Source organism: Enhydra lutris, unplaced genomic scaffold, assembly GCF_002288905.1.
Source record: "Enhydra lutris kenyoni isolate GAN:26980312 unplaced genomic scaffold, ASM228890v2 scaffoldscaffold23, whole genome shotgun sequence".
Lineage (NCBI taxonomy): Eukaryota > Metazoa > Chordata > Mammalia > Carnivora > Mustelidae > Enhydra > Enhydra lutris.
In genome coordinates this window covers 7,926,841-7,942,388 of record NW_019154107.1, presented here as the reverse complement: position 1 = coordinate 7,942,388, position 15,548 = coordinate 7,926,841, and the positions used below count along the sequence as shown (strand labels likewise).

At 36.5% G+C, this 15,548-nt stretch overlaps 1 pseudogene; it reads right to left on the bottom strand.

Annotated features, from left to right (window-relative positions):
- Nucleotides 1–13,325: 13,325 nt before the first annotated feature.
- On the bottom strand, nucleotides 13,326–13,658 carry LOC111150365 (annotated as a pseudogene).
- Between the last annotated feature and the right edge of the window lie 1,890 nt (nucleotides 13,659–15,548).

Below are 15,548 nucleotides of genomic sequence, written 5' to 3'. Positions count from 1 at the left end.
GATAAATAAAAAAAAAATGACATGCCTTAGGACTAATGTATAAAATAAAAGGTCTGAAAATCACAAATCATTTGGTGCTTCCTGTATTAGAACATTAATTCTTAACAAAATGTTTTATTCAGGTTTAATCAGCACCTTGGAGATATTATCTGACTCTTTTGAGATTTTTGCAACCCTTGTTTCTGACCCAGTTTTTTAAAATTTTCAGGTGTTAAGGCATTAAGGAACTACTACTTTCTGCATGTAAATTGGAAATCAAAACTATTTGGAATAGATTACATCTTGTTACCTTTTTAACTGGTAAGGTTAAGCATTTATTTTACTTTTACCTAAGGTAACAGTGATGCCACAGATTATATACCCTGGAACCAAATAATTGTGCGAAGACTAATTTCACTTTCAGAGGCTTTTTATAAAGCTCTAAGAACACGTAGTATGTGAATATAAATTAAATTGTTGTTGGTGTTGCTATTACATTTCTGAACATAGCATCATAGTACAGTTTCAATATTTATTTAAAACTTTCTAAATGTTCTTGCTTCTGTATAAACAAAATCAAATACACATAAAAAAGAACAAAATTGGGGCACATGGGTGGCTCAGATGGTTGCATCTGCTTTCAGCTCGGGTCATGATCTCAGTGGCCTAGGATCTAGGCCCACACTGGGCTCCCTGCTTGGCAGGGAGCCTGCTTCTCCCTCTCCTACTGCTCCCCTTGCATGTGCTTTCTTGCTCTCTCTGTCAAATAAATAAATAAAAATTTTTTAAAAAGTACAAAATCATCTTTTTTGATCTACATGAACTAAAGTCATATTAAGAGCAAATAAGGAATTTTAAAACAATAAAAATCATAGGTACAATATATTGTTTTCTAGGGTGCCACTTTCTATGGCAATATTTAATGTTACAGCAACCATATGAGTTTCAGATTACTTGAAGTTATGGATTATGATATTGACATTTAGTACTACTTTCATGATCCATGCCTAGTAGATAGCAAGAGTGGAAGCCAGACTCATGTCTTTTTGACTCCAGGACCTACACTCTTTACCATTCTATTTCAAGGTCTCCATTTTTTTTTCTTTTTATTAGATAAAGAGGTCAGCCTGATTCAGTATTTCTGAAGGCTGACAGCTATATTGCTGAAGAAACATTGTCATAGTAGAATTAAAAATAGAATACTCATTATAAGACTTGCTAACAGTGCTTCCCTTTTATAGATAGTAGACCAACGATATAACTCTTATAATGACAAATATTTCAAGAAAGATAAGGGGGTGTCTGGGCGGTTCAGTCATTTGGGCATCTGCCTTTGGTTTGGGTCATGATCCCATAGTCCTGGGATCAAGCTTCTCCCTCTCCCCATTGCTTGTGAGCGCTCTCTCTCTCTCTCAAATAAATAAGTAAAATCTTAAAAAAATAAAAAAGAAAGATGAGGAGTTACCCAGGAGTTAAGGAACAGAACAGAAGTTGAGATCAGTGACCAATGGTATGTATAAGAGAGGATTCCTAGCCTTCTAGAAGGAAACTTCAATTATTAGTTTCCATTTGGCCCAATAAATACCTGGCCTCTTATTTCTGATGGCTTCTTACAAGACTCATACCATCAGTAATCCTCCTTCTTTTGTGTCTTTAATTATTTTCATATCATAGTCACTTTCACGTAATTACAGTAAGCTCCAATATCCCTAAAACAGGAAATTTATTTTTGAACCAGCACTACCATATATAATTTTCCCTTAAATATCATATTCTTGAAAATAGGAATCTATTCTCATTCATTCCTCAGTCTTCTGCAATTAAGGGCCAATTCCCAGCACTTTAAAGATGCTATAAAATCTATCTGGAGGGTATTTAACTCCCCATCCACTTCTATTCTTAAGTTGGACCCTACCATCTAACTTATTAGTTATGTTCATAGCAATTTTATATCATTGAGCTTTGTAGTATAAACATTATTCAATGCAAAAGGAATGTGGGGTGCTTGAAAATATGTTTTAAGAGTGTCAAATAAAAATCCTTTTATTTTGGAAGCCTGACTGGCTCCGTCAATAGAACATGTGATTTTCGATCTCAGACTTTAAGCCCCATGTTGGACATGGAACCTACTTTAAAAAAAAAAAAAAAAGTAAAAAAAGATGTGTTTAAATCCTTTTATTCTCTAAGGAATTTAGATAATACACATTTTGTTTAATTATATGTATAGCTATAATGTCTAAAAATTATTATGGAAATCTATAATTTTTGTGATTTAGAAGTAGCTTCCTTAAAAACAAAACAAAGGAACAAAAATCTAAGAAAAGTAAACTGTTTTTGCCAATAGCACTAGTAGTAGATCTAAGAGTCATATTAATGAAATAACTCTAGTTTGATCTAGATTTTCATCAGGGTCTCTTTATTTTCCTATCAATATTACAGAGCTTAATGGTGATGCCCACACATTGAATTTATAAAGCGCAGCATCTCTTAGACATTGTCTTTGGTTTGCTCCTTTACTTTTTTCCAAGCCTTAATGTCAGTTCACCATGGTTCTCTGATTTCACAGTTTGTTTCTTTATTCATTGATTATGGTTTTGCTCAGCTCTTAATATGACCACACCTACTGAAGAGAAATTCTTTTTTTTTTAAAGATTTATTTATTTATTTATTTGACACACACACACACACACACACACACAGAGAGAGAGAGAGAGAGAGAGAGCACACAAGTAGGCAGAGAGGCAGGCAGAGAGAGAGGAGGAAGCAGGCTCCCTGCTGAGCAGAGAGCCCGATGCGGGGCTTGATCCCAGCACCCTGAGATCACGACCTGAGCCGAAGGCAGAGGCTTAACCCACTGAGCCACCCAGGTGCCCCTGCAGAGAAATTCTTATATGATATTTCTGTAACACATTACTATTTTTCATCTTTTTCTACTGGTATTTTCCTCCCTTGCTCTCCTAATATCACTTTTCACTAATTACCTTCCTAAATGTCAAAATCCTTTGGCCATTCTCCTCTAATGCTGTATTTTCCTTTGCTGGAACTAAAACTGAAAGAAGGGAAGTTAAAGTGAGAAATCTTATACTGTACTGACAAGGAAAGCCAAGAAAGCTTTATGTATTGAAGGACTTTCAAGTTCTAGTACCAAGTGACAAGATTGTAGTGATTCCCTTGAGCTGTATTGTTGGATGATGTTATGAGTTGAGCTGTGACCACTAAAGACTTATATCGAAATCCTAAGCACCCCGACCCCACCCACCTCCCCTGCCAACCTATGAAAGTGACCCTATTTGGAAATACAGTCTTTGGAGATGTAATGCAATGATGATGTTATTGTTAGGATGCGTCCTACTTCAGCATGACTAGTGTCCTTATAAAAAGAAAAAAACACCATGTGAAGACAGAGATACACAGGGCAGAGATTGGAGTGGCGCATCTGCAAGCCAAGGAATTACCACTATTAATATTTATCACCATAAGCTAGGAAGAAGAAGGAAGGATTCTCTCCTAAAGGTTTCAGTGGGGACGTGGGCCTGCTGACAACTTCATTTTTTTTTCTTTTCCTTTCTTTTCTTTTTATTTCCTTTCCATTCCTTTCCTTTTCTTTTTTCTTTCTTCCCTTTCTTTGTTTCTTTGATTCTTAGTTTCTTCCATTCATTCATTCATTCATACATTCATTATTCTAAGATCTTTATTAATAGGTACATGCCATTTGTTGACTTTTTAAAAAAAATCAAGTAAGCTTTTATTACAAATTTAAAAAGAGGTTCTTAAAACTTTAACATAACTAGATATGAAACAAGTTAAAAACCTTTAAAGACGTATTGAGAAAAACTAGATTTCCCTCAAAAAAGCACATTTGTTGTTCACAAAAAGGATGTGTTTAGGTAAAAACAATAAAAAAAACCTCCATGTTTCGTAGATAATGCAGATTGTTCTAATTGTACGGTCAGTAGGCAGAAAGCAAGCACATAAGATCTTCAGCTGCAATCTTTTGTTCATTTCCTATTGCTGGAATTTGGTATTCATGTTTTCTTATTGGATGACTAAACTGGATGATGTTAGAGATGGTAAGCTGGCATTTATTCAGTTCCCACCTTCTTGGCTTCCACAGAAGCAGGTATATTGTCTGGTCTTATCTACTTTCCATCCTGTTGTTCGGGGATTTCTGGGCATCTGTAGGGATAATTGAAGATGTAATGGTACTGATGTTGAGGTGACTCACTGTTGACCTTGTAACGCCCTGATTTTCCTTACCTTCTTCATTGCTGCCCTTTCTGCCTTTGGCGAGGATGGCCCAGGAGAATGTCTGTAACCCCCATACATAATCTTTCTCACTGGTCTGCCTTGCTGTCCTGCACCCTGGTTGTTCACACCATCTAACCCTTCTCCCTTCACGAAAGGGTTAGAAAACTCATCATCACCCACGTGGGATAAGGTGGGAATCATCACCTATAGTAGGGCTTGTGCTGTTGGTCCTGGCCTTAGAGAGGACTCACTGACACCTCATTCTTTTCCCTGCTGTCATTATTCTGCTAATTCTGCTTGTATTTGCCTAGAGGACCCCAGTGACTTGGATAGCATCCCTAATGGTTAAGGTGTACTGCATGGTAACCATCAAAATGTCTTCCACATGGGGAGCCAGGAACCTATATCATTTCACCTTTTGACTCCCCTACCTTAAAGAGACTCCTCAGATTCCTTATTGGATTCTTTGTATTCAGTAGTCCAATGAGCAGAGAGAGAGAGAAAGAGAGTAGGATCATGTAAGATACTTTATGAACTAGGCTACCTAGAGCTCAGTCATTTTCCCTAAATTTAACTACAGAGGAGTGTGGGAAACGAAATATCCCTGTTTGATCAGATGAACATCTCTTTAGATTTTATCACAGATGGGCACAGAAACAAACATTTGAGCAAGTGCAGACAGGATTCTAGTATGTTAGAAGAGAGGGAGAGTAAGACCATTTTTGGCTATCTGAAATCAGAAAGGACAGTATTGTTTGGGTAGGATACTGAAAAAACAGTAAAATTTGGCAAAATAGTAGTAGAAGGGAAATGACAGAGAAGGAGAAAATTGAATGAGTAGAGAGCCACAGAGGGAGCGGATCCCAGGATTTCTTCTGAATATAGCATTGGGACAGGTTAGTTAAGGCATGTAATCCCAAATCCAGTTAAAATCAAAAGAGGATATTTATATATCCCTAGTTAATGCCCAGATCAGTAGCAGGTTCACCCTTTCACTTTACCTTACCTTTGCCAAGTGGATTTAAAATTCGGCAGACTCTAATTTATTGAAATTTACTACTGAAGTGAGAATGACAGTTATTTCTTTCCACTTCTCAGTATGGGACCACAGTTTTATTAGAATGCTTGCCCTCTGAGCTCAGCAAGGAGCATGTTATAATTAGATGAGTATTACAATAGAGATTCTGTTAATGGGATTTTTGAGACATAGTAAAAAAGAAGACCTACAAGAGTGTCTCCATTAGACTCTATATAAGCAAGGGAAACCTGTCTTAGGAGACCACTAAAGAAATCAGCAGGAGTTAGTTAACTGAAGGTCAAACAAAATGACATGCTAAGCCTTGGGGGATATTGTTAAAATAATCATGGCAGGTAAGGAACTGAGTGACTGGAGGTGCCTGTGCCTATTACTAAGATGAAAATGAAGATGGGAATTAAAAGATCACAAATGCCCTCTTTATTTTTGTATAAACTGAAATTCTGCCTCTCAGTAAACCATATTAACATGTGTTTTTCTGTACACTGAAAGTGTGAAATCACAGGACACTCTTTAATGTACATGTTCCATAAACAGTATTTTAAAAATGATTCTCACTTGAGCTCACATAACCTCTGCCTACTTTTTTTAAGCATACACATTTTTCTGAATGTATAAAAAATATACTTGTTGTTAGAAAACTTAGAAAAGGAAAAATAAGTAAGAAGATAAAGCACATAAAATGCCACAATTCTAAAAAACTCACATTTTTGTTTTTCTATTAACTACTCACATATATCATATTAATGTATCCACTATGATCATTTATATCTGTTTTTTAATCCAGTAGTTGTCATTGAATATTTGGGTTGGTTGGTCCTTTTTTCCTCATTGACTTCAGTTTTTTCATTATCTTGGAAAAATCATGTGAAACAGCTTTAAAAAATAATTACAGGAACTTCCATCTAATCTATCTGAATTTCCTCTAAGGGAAGTTAAAGAAAATGAAGTCAATTATTTTTTCCTCATTCAGCACAATTTTGTACTGTCGTTGTTTTGGTCTAGAAACTAATATTCCCCAAGAAGAGAAAGCACACATAGAACGAAGCAGTGCCACATGGGTTAAAGCCTTCCTTCTCTCTGGGCCTGCCCCTCAGCATTGTAGGGATTTCTCTAAACACCTTTCACTTATAAGAGGGCAAGGTGAGAAAGGGCCAGGAATGAGCAGAGATTTTATCCCTTGTTCACTTTGTAGATTTCTGCCTCTGAACCTAAACTAACCGGAATGAGACTCTGCTCATGAGTGCTGACCTTTCCAAATATTCGACTCATATCCCCAAGACTAAAAGGGTTCCACTTGGATTTGCTCTGGCCCTAGCCTTTATCTCTGAGTAACCACAGGCAATTGATCCTGATATTCAAACTGACATGACTTTAGGATTTCATGCTGTACAATGTTTATGATAATTTACAGCCCCAGGGGAAAATGAAATAACAGAATTGCCACAACATCAATGTTGTGCTTTTTCCCATTTGATCTGGCAAGAAACTAGCAACTCAACCAGCAGAGAGGACAACTAGGTGTTACAAAGGTGAAAAAATATTGTTCTAATGCAGGCGTTTATCTCAGTAATGGGATGATTGTAGACTGCTTGTCATGTTTGACCACAGTCTAGATTTAGCAGTATTCCCTTATCTACCCGATTCAGACTTGGATGTTATTTGTGTAGGACTAATACATAAAAGACTAACAGACTGAAAACACATCTTTTTTGTTTCTTAATGCCTTTATAGACCTAAAGTAATGTATTTCCATATAATACAATATATTAATATATTTATTATTATTATTATATATTATATTTCCATATATGCTATCTTAAACATAAGCATATATGAAAATTAGTCTTACTTTTAGTAGTCAAGTGTTAATATGTCCCCAAGAAGCTTTACTGCCACTTTTAGAAGGAGAGAAATGAGGGATGAATTTAGAAATTTTGCTGACCTAATTTTGAAGGAATCAATTCATACGTTTTCATAAATCCTGAATTGAGGGTTAAAAGGTTAATATGTTGGTTTTGGTTGTGTCAAATCAGATGACAAAATTTTTCTTTTAAGGAGTGACCGATAACAACACACCTGGAAAATACAGGATTAATAATTGAGAATTATTTACGCGTGTGGTTTCCATACATGATTCATGGTACATCTTGTACCACAGAATTGCATTAGAGTTGATCAAGATTTGAAATATGGTTCCTGTCAGTTTGTAAATGGTCTTTGATCACAAATTACTTCACTTGGCAAATATTAGAGTTCATTTTTCTTTTCTACTTTATTTACATTTTCTCACTAAAGTATTTTGTGTTTGTTTTGGTGGTGTTCTACTTATTTATATTTAAATACACAAATGCACACATTCTTTGATAGGAAAATTAATTGCTTCCTCAAAAAGCATACAGAAGGGGAATCAAGATTTGGAGGAGGAAAAAGGATGAAGATAATTAAAGGAGACGCTAAAAAGCAATGAACACAATCCTCATTTGACCCATTTATTCGTTTGGTGTCCTGAGATCCTCCATAACTAAATGACACTGCATGCTATTCTTCATAATTTTAGGGTTATACATTATAAAATTTTAAAAGAAATTTTTAAAATATTGCCTTTTAAGTAATAGGCATGACCATTTCTCCTCTGGTGGATTACTAAGTTTCCCATGGCAGAAGACAGAGTAAAACCAGGTAGATTTAAATGGGTATATAGAAAAAAAAAAGTTTAAAAAAGAGAGAGAGAAATGGCATAATATTATAATGTTAGTAAAACAAGTGATTTTGGAATTTTGGAATTACACAGAAATCAGAGAGAGAGTGAATTTGCCTAGTAAGGCATATTTCTCATATATTGATCTCATAATGACATTACCTACTTATAAGTATCAATAAAAATGGAATCACTCTGACTACATTCTTCTTAGTAGTGTTCTTACAAATTAGAACCTTTCCAAGTTTAATCACTTAAGCACATGAGCATCTTGTAGTTTTGTGTCCTTTTAGACTCTTTTAAGAGTTTAGTCCTGGGGCACCTGGGTGGCTCAGTGGGTTAAAGCCTCTGCCTTCAGCTCAGGTCATGATCTCAGGGTCCTGGGATCGAACCCTGCATCGGGCTCTCTGCTCAGCAGGGAGCCTGCTTCCCCCTCTCTCTCTGCCTGCCTCTCTGCCTACTTGTGATCTCTGTCAAATAAATAAATAAAATCTTTTAAAAAGAAAAGAGTTTAGTCCTAAATAATGAGAAGTCCCACATACTCTGCAAACGTTCCTTGACTGTTTTTCCTCATCACTCTTCTCAGCCTAAGTTTCCAAGCTCACCTTTGGAATCTCTACCTCAAAAATATGTATTTAAAATTTTCACCACAATCCTACCATTTTGAAAACAGCCAGATACTTCTGTTCCACTGAAAGCTTTATAGATTACAACTTATATCCCCATTATGGCCATTATTAGGTATTTCATTAATTCTTTCAATTCCTGATCTTATACATGGTATCAGATTTTCCAATTTTTAATTTTTGTTTTTTTTGATACACTCATTTATTGTATTTTTTGGAATTGTTTCTGGTAGTACTAACTCTACAAAATGAACTATATGAGAACATGTTTTAAGTTGCAAAAAGTCCTAAGAACAATTATGCAGAAGAGTAAGCTGAATATTACAAAGCAAAGAATACACACACACACACACACACACACACACACACACACTTATTTATTGAGTACCCAATAAATCTCTGAAAACGTATGTGTTAAATATGTTCTTTGCTTTGTAAATATATATATATTCTTTGCTACTTAGTATTCATGATAGGCAGTTACCTCTGACCATAAGGAATAGCAACTCATAAGATAGATTTCTGTCTTAGAAAAAGGAGAGTGTTTTTATAATTAATTTTATTTCCACTGATAGAATAAGTTTCAGCACTGGAGGCAAATCACTTTTACTGTGTATAAGAAAATGTTTTGATTACTATTCTTCCACTGGCCCCTCCGCTGGCCTACAAATAACCTCATTATATCTCCCATCTTTCTCTTGTGTTCACTGATATATCCCTAGTGCCCAGAATAGTGCTGGGAACATAGTAAGGAAATGTTCTCTATACATTTTGGAATGAAGTAATTAAAAGAAAATCTGAGTTAATCTGTCTAGACACCACCTAATTTGTTTCCTTTTATTTCAAAACTGAACTGAAAGTAAGAAGATACTCAGTACTTACTATCCCTTCTTCATGTAAACTCACTTGTAAACCCACCAAAAGCAATGATCTCTGGGTGCCCTTCAAATAAAACTTTTCTTGATGTCCCCATGCAAGGACCAGTTCCAGAGCTGTGTTCTAATGTTCCAAATGGACTTTCTCATGGAAGTTGACTCTTCGGCTTCCTTCATTCTTGAAACTCCTCCCAGAATTTTATAGTGAGAAAAGATCTTAATTTCTCTCCTTCCCCTCATTCATTATAATCCCATATCGACTGATGCCTTCTGTGAATCAGTTTAATGACTAGTTTAGGAAGTGGTTAAAAGCGTTATTCTGGAATCTGATTGCTCAGTTCAAATTCTGGCTCCCCTAGTTGCAAGATTCTCGGAGCATGCTCCTAAATCTCACTTGTACTTACCACTACTTACCACTGACTCTAGCCCTGGTTGGTTCATATTTAAAGTTTTGCAGGTGTGGTTATGATTTTGTAGCACTGGGTTAGATGTCGGTAGAGGCCAGAATGTAACATGTATCAAATAACAGTGTCTTTTCTAAAATTATTTCATTTTATTTCTCAAGTAATTGTGAAGTAAATATTCTTTTTTCATCTCAATAGAGGTATCTGAAGCTCAGATGAGCGAGCTATACCTTGATCCAGGTAACACAGTACCATTAATGACAGAGCTGACTTTCGTATTACTGTCTGGTTACTCACACTTTATTTCTTGAGCACTCCAGCAGTTAAAGCCTTTGGGAGGGAAAAGGCAAAAGAACTGTTTGAGGGGGTTTCCTTGGGGAAACTGAAGTTGTAAATATAACTTGAAAGGCCATTGGTATTGGCATCTTACAAACTTTATGATATCTCAAGAAGATTATGTAGCTGGATTAGATAATGAGATTGTAAATGTCTCTCAGTTAAATTAGGCTTTATCTGAAACCAGTTCCTTGCACTGCAGCTCTTGAAATCCTCTGGTTCTTATAAATCATGATATACAATGACTTCAACTAAAGTCTCTGCTAAATTTAATCAAGAACATTCTGTACAATGGACTATCCTTTATGCAGTAGTAGGCACTAATGACTGGCTTGCATAAGTATATTTATCCTGGTATAGACAGTGAGGTATTGGCATCTCTCTGCTGTATTTCTTGGGCTTTAAAACAGACAAGAAGCAATCCAAACAGTTTATTTCCACATAACTGAGTAAAGTAACATCAGATTCTAAAATGTAGTCCTTGCCCACTCTCAGATGGTATGACCCAATCCAAGAAGTGACCACGAAGCCCTTGGATGTGATTTAATATGAATTGTGTCCCTACTTCATAAAATAGCATTTCATGATATTACTTTGTCATTAGACTACTGCAGGTTTTTTTTTTCCAAGTATTTTTTTTGTAATAGTTAAAATGAACTATTTCCAGGCTCTTCTCCATGCAAAGCAGGAGAAATATAAAAGCTCTTTTTGATCTGGCGTCTTGTATTAATTTAAATTGAATCTTCACTATTTGAATTTATTGCAGCAGATGTCCTCAGCTACCCAATTATTTTAGCACAATTTGGCACATATATAATTTTAAAAGATCTTGTATCTAGGCGAAGCATTTAATTTCCTACCAAATTAATCCCTTTGGAACATTACGTTGGATGCCATGGTGATTAAAAAAAAGACTCTTTCATAACAGCAAGTTGCTCCAGTAAATACCCAGTACTCTGCACAAATGGAAGATCTGCATTTATTTCTTCTGTTATAAATGCTGCAGGTTTTCTTATTACTAATTAGGAACTCTTTCTCAGCTATTTTTAATAACAATGTATTCTGTGCCCTTTCCTTTCTAATTCTGGGTTTTTCTGTTCTCCTGTTTGAAGGCGATGACATGCTTTTCTTGACCCTAAGGTGGCAGTGAATGTGGATAAAAGCAGAATTCCTCAGCAATGTGGTCAGGAACAGGAATGATAATGTTTAAGATTTTGCTTAGCTAAATGACCTATACCTCAATATGCATTTTTAGTAATTAATTAAAATAAGTTAATGTGTCCTAGTTACTATTGCTGTGTAACAAGTCATTCTAAAACTTTTTAGAGTAAAGCAACCATTTTATTATGTGCACAGATTCTGTGGATTAGATACTTAGATATGGCATAGCAGAGATGGTTTGACTGTGATCCATGATGTCTGGGCCCTCAGCTGGCAGACTCAAAGACCAGGGATGACTTAATGGCTGAGAGCTATGAAAATCTGGTATTATTAAAAGTCTGGAAATACAGCTGGGAATGTTGACTGAAACACCTGTATACAGCCTTTCTTGGTATTTTTGGTTTTAATACCACGGTGGGTAGTTTTTTGAGGTAAAACATCTTAGAGGAAGGCATGCCGAGATCAAGCATTCCAAGAGTACCTGATAACAGAGTCTCAGAATTCACCTGTCATCATTCTTTCCAAATAGGTATAAGCTCAACCCAGAAGTCAGTCTAGATTCAAGGAGAAAAGACACAGACCCTAACTAATTAGAGAAGTTGGAATGATTTGTGGATATATTTTAAAACCACAACCAATTTATCATCTAATAGTGATATATGATAGGTAATTATTTTCTGTATGCTTAAGATTGTTGTAGTCTTTTTATAACATTACACATCTCTCAACTGTTAGAGGAGACCCATGGAAGTTCAGATAGAGTGCACAACAAAGTATTCACCATATATGTTATGCTCAACTTTGTTATTTTTTTTTACTTTAAAAATATTTTAATGAAGCTGGTACAGACAATGTTCATTTAAAACCCATAACCCAGGGATGCCTGGGTGGCTCAGTCAGTTAAGCATCTGCCTTTGGGTCAGGTCATGAGCTCAGAGTCCTGGGATGGAGCCCCATGTCGTCGTTGTCATCGTTGTCGTCGTCAATGTCATAGTTGTCATCATTGACATTGTCGTCGTTGTTGGGCTCCCTGTTCAGCAGGGAGTCTGCTTCTCCCTCTCCCTCTGCCCTTCTCCCTCTGCCCTCCTCCCTCAGGCCCCTCCTTCTGCCGTCCTCCCTCTGCCCCTCTCTCTGTCCCTCTCTCTGCCCCTCTCTCTGCCCCTCTCTCTGCCCCTCTCCCTACTCCTTTTTTCCCCTCCCTCTTATTCGTAGGTGCACTCTCTCCCAAATAAATAAATAAAACCTTAAAAAAAAACCCATACCCCAGGCCAAAAAGTACAAATAAAACAAAAAAGAGCAGTGTTATATTGAATTCACTTCTGCATGAATAAGTTTATTAACTGCTAATGGAAATTTGGACTTTCCTGGGATCTTCTGATGAGACTTTTCTTTTATCTTAAACTGCTTTCTCCTTAGTAAAGCCATCTTTGGGGTTAATCATTACTCTCACCATTGCTGTTATCTCAGCTCCCGCCTGATAGTACTCTTATTTTGGTCCAGACACTCAAATTCTAAAAGTAGCTTCAAGTTAAGGAAAGATCATTTTCCACAGTTCAGTTCTCTGAAAAACTTCCATCTCCCACTGAAAGTCATAGTCCATGAATGTAGCAGTAACATGTTAGAACTGTAGGGCCCATTAACGAGAAATTTTTAACACTGGCATTGGTTGATCTTATTTATCAAAAGCATAACAGTGCACAGTTCTGGCCTCTCCATGTATACGTGTAATTATTTTAAAAAGAGAGGGCAATATATGAAGGAGGCTGAGGTTTGATCTCCAAAAATCAGCACAGTGAAAAAAAGTGATAGTGAAAAATGGTCAACAGAATTCAAATTATCAGATAGTTTAACAAGATGTGGTGCCAGTTTCCAATTCTATTTTGAACACCACATTACAAAATAACTATTTTTAAAACTAAAAAAGGATTGAGGGTAAAGGAAAAAAAGATGAAAGGATACCTAAATCATTGAATGACCCCCGTTTTGTTCCTGATAAACTTCAATTACATCATCTTCCTCCATTCCTAGCCCTTTGGCGGTGTGGTTGTCAGCAATTCTCTTACCATCAAACAGAAATCGAAATGAGTGCATTGGAACTCCTTGTCTTTGACAGTAGTGTTCTTTGAGTTTCTTCAGATGTGTTGTCATTTTCACTCTGAAATGTACCTCACTGCTATCCTCTCTGATGACTTTGAGTTTAATGTGTTCTTCTGGCTTCTTCCCATCCACATCCACATTGGAAGGGTTTGCCTCCTGGTCATCATCCATGGTGTGGTTGGCTTCAGTCATCATCTCTGCATGGGAGTGGTGGTAGCAGCAGCCTTGAGTAGGCAGAACCTCGCTCCGGGGATTTACAGGTCCGTCTCCCCTACAGCGTGATGCTGTGACTGACTTGCTATGCTCAGCTTTGAATTCTGCTTTGGAATTCTTGATCACGTGTCATAGATTTTCTTTATGATCCTTAGGGTTCTACAGACCTTAGTATGTCATTTGAGTTTTGTAATCGCTCCAACTCAAGAGCAAGCTTACAATAATTAATAAGAAGAAGGGGATAAAGGGAAGCATATAAATCAGCAGTATTAATGAACATCTCTTAGTCATCTGTCTCGGTTTGGGCTCCCCAAAAATTAGACAGCAAGGAAAGGACCTTGGGGCATGTAATTTATTTGAGAGGTGATCCCAGGAAGGATAAGAAAGGAAAGTGAGAAAAGCCAGCAGAGTATATTAAAGTTAGGTGTTTGCTATGTTCCACTGGAGCTCAAGGTGCTGAGGACCATCTGAGATAACACGCTAAACATGCCTCAGAGTCCTCTGTCTAGATGAATAAGAAGCAGGAACATCTTAACACCATTAATCATACCCATAGTTTGAGATATGGGACCAGGTGTATCAGGGATTCTGCAGTTACCCATTGTTTTATCCCTTGCTGTCTAGAAAACTCTTAGAGAAGATCTGCCACTCAAGCTCTTGAGAGAGGGAGCTGTCAGAGGGTGTGGGCATCATCTACCGAAGATCCCAGGTGATTTATTTGGGACAAGAGGACATGGGACTGAAGTATCAACATCTCTTCCATCTTGGTTTTTGTGTGTGTGTGATAATTATGATTTTATAAATATATTTACATAGTTTAACAAAAGCAAATAATCTGAAAGGCATACAAAAACCAAAAGTGTAACTGCTTGTTCCACCTTTTCCCTGTCTTTATACCTTGCACCTCTAGAGGTAGTCCCTTACAATTCATAACATTCTCTTATTTATCTCCATATTTCTAAATATGCATGTCGTGATTTATCCATCTTATAACTTGTGTATCACTTTCCTGTTACGGCCATTGAGAATTTCATTTTTTAAAAAAGATTTTATTTATTTATTTATTCATTCATTCATGAGAGAGAGAGAGAGAGAGATATAGCATGCATGAGTGGAGGAAAGAGGCAGAGGGAGAAGCAGGCTCTGTGCTGAGCAGGAAACCTGATGCTGGGCTTGATCCCAGAGTCCCAAGATCATGACCTGAGCTAAAGGCCATCCAGGTGCCCCTGCCATTGAGAATTTAATGTTTCACCTTATCTCACCTCCCTCCAATTTTCCCTCCTTTCCTTTATCCAGTCTCATTATATCACAATTTCGGGGTAACTCAATATTCATGTTATTTTGACATTACAAAATTTTTCCATTACTAAGACAAATAATATATAATGATAATGGATCCTTGCTTGTAAAACTTCTGATTATCCTACAGAAAAGTATTTTCATCTTTTATTTGCTTTTTTAAATGTACCTACTGGTAATCCTTTCCACATGCTCTATATGCTCTGTAAAATGTATTTTAGCAATATCGTTCATGAAACATTTCTTTTTTCTTTATGGAGACGTCTTCACTGGTGACCTCTATAAAGTTCACTCACAACTAGCATACTGTATAAGAGTTGACCTGAGATTTCCCTTTACCTTTATTATAGAAATTCTCTGCTTTTCATCTTACATGACTTGCTTCCTGGCTCCCAGAAGTCATGTCTTGTTCTCTCTTGGTGTGTTACCTTCTTTTGGTAAATTACATCCCCCATTAGGTTCCTGAGAGTTTCCATGGAAGGAAAATTGTTTTGAGGGTGAATTATTTCTGTAAGTGTGAAAATCTCTTTAATTTACCTTGACATTTATTGCCATTTTAATGTCATTATAACA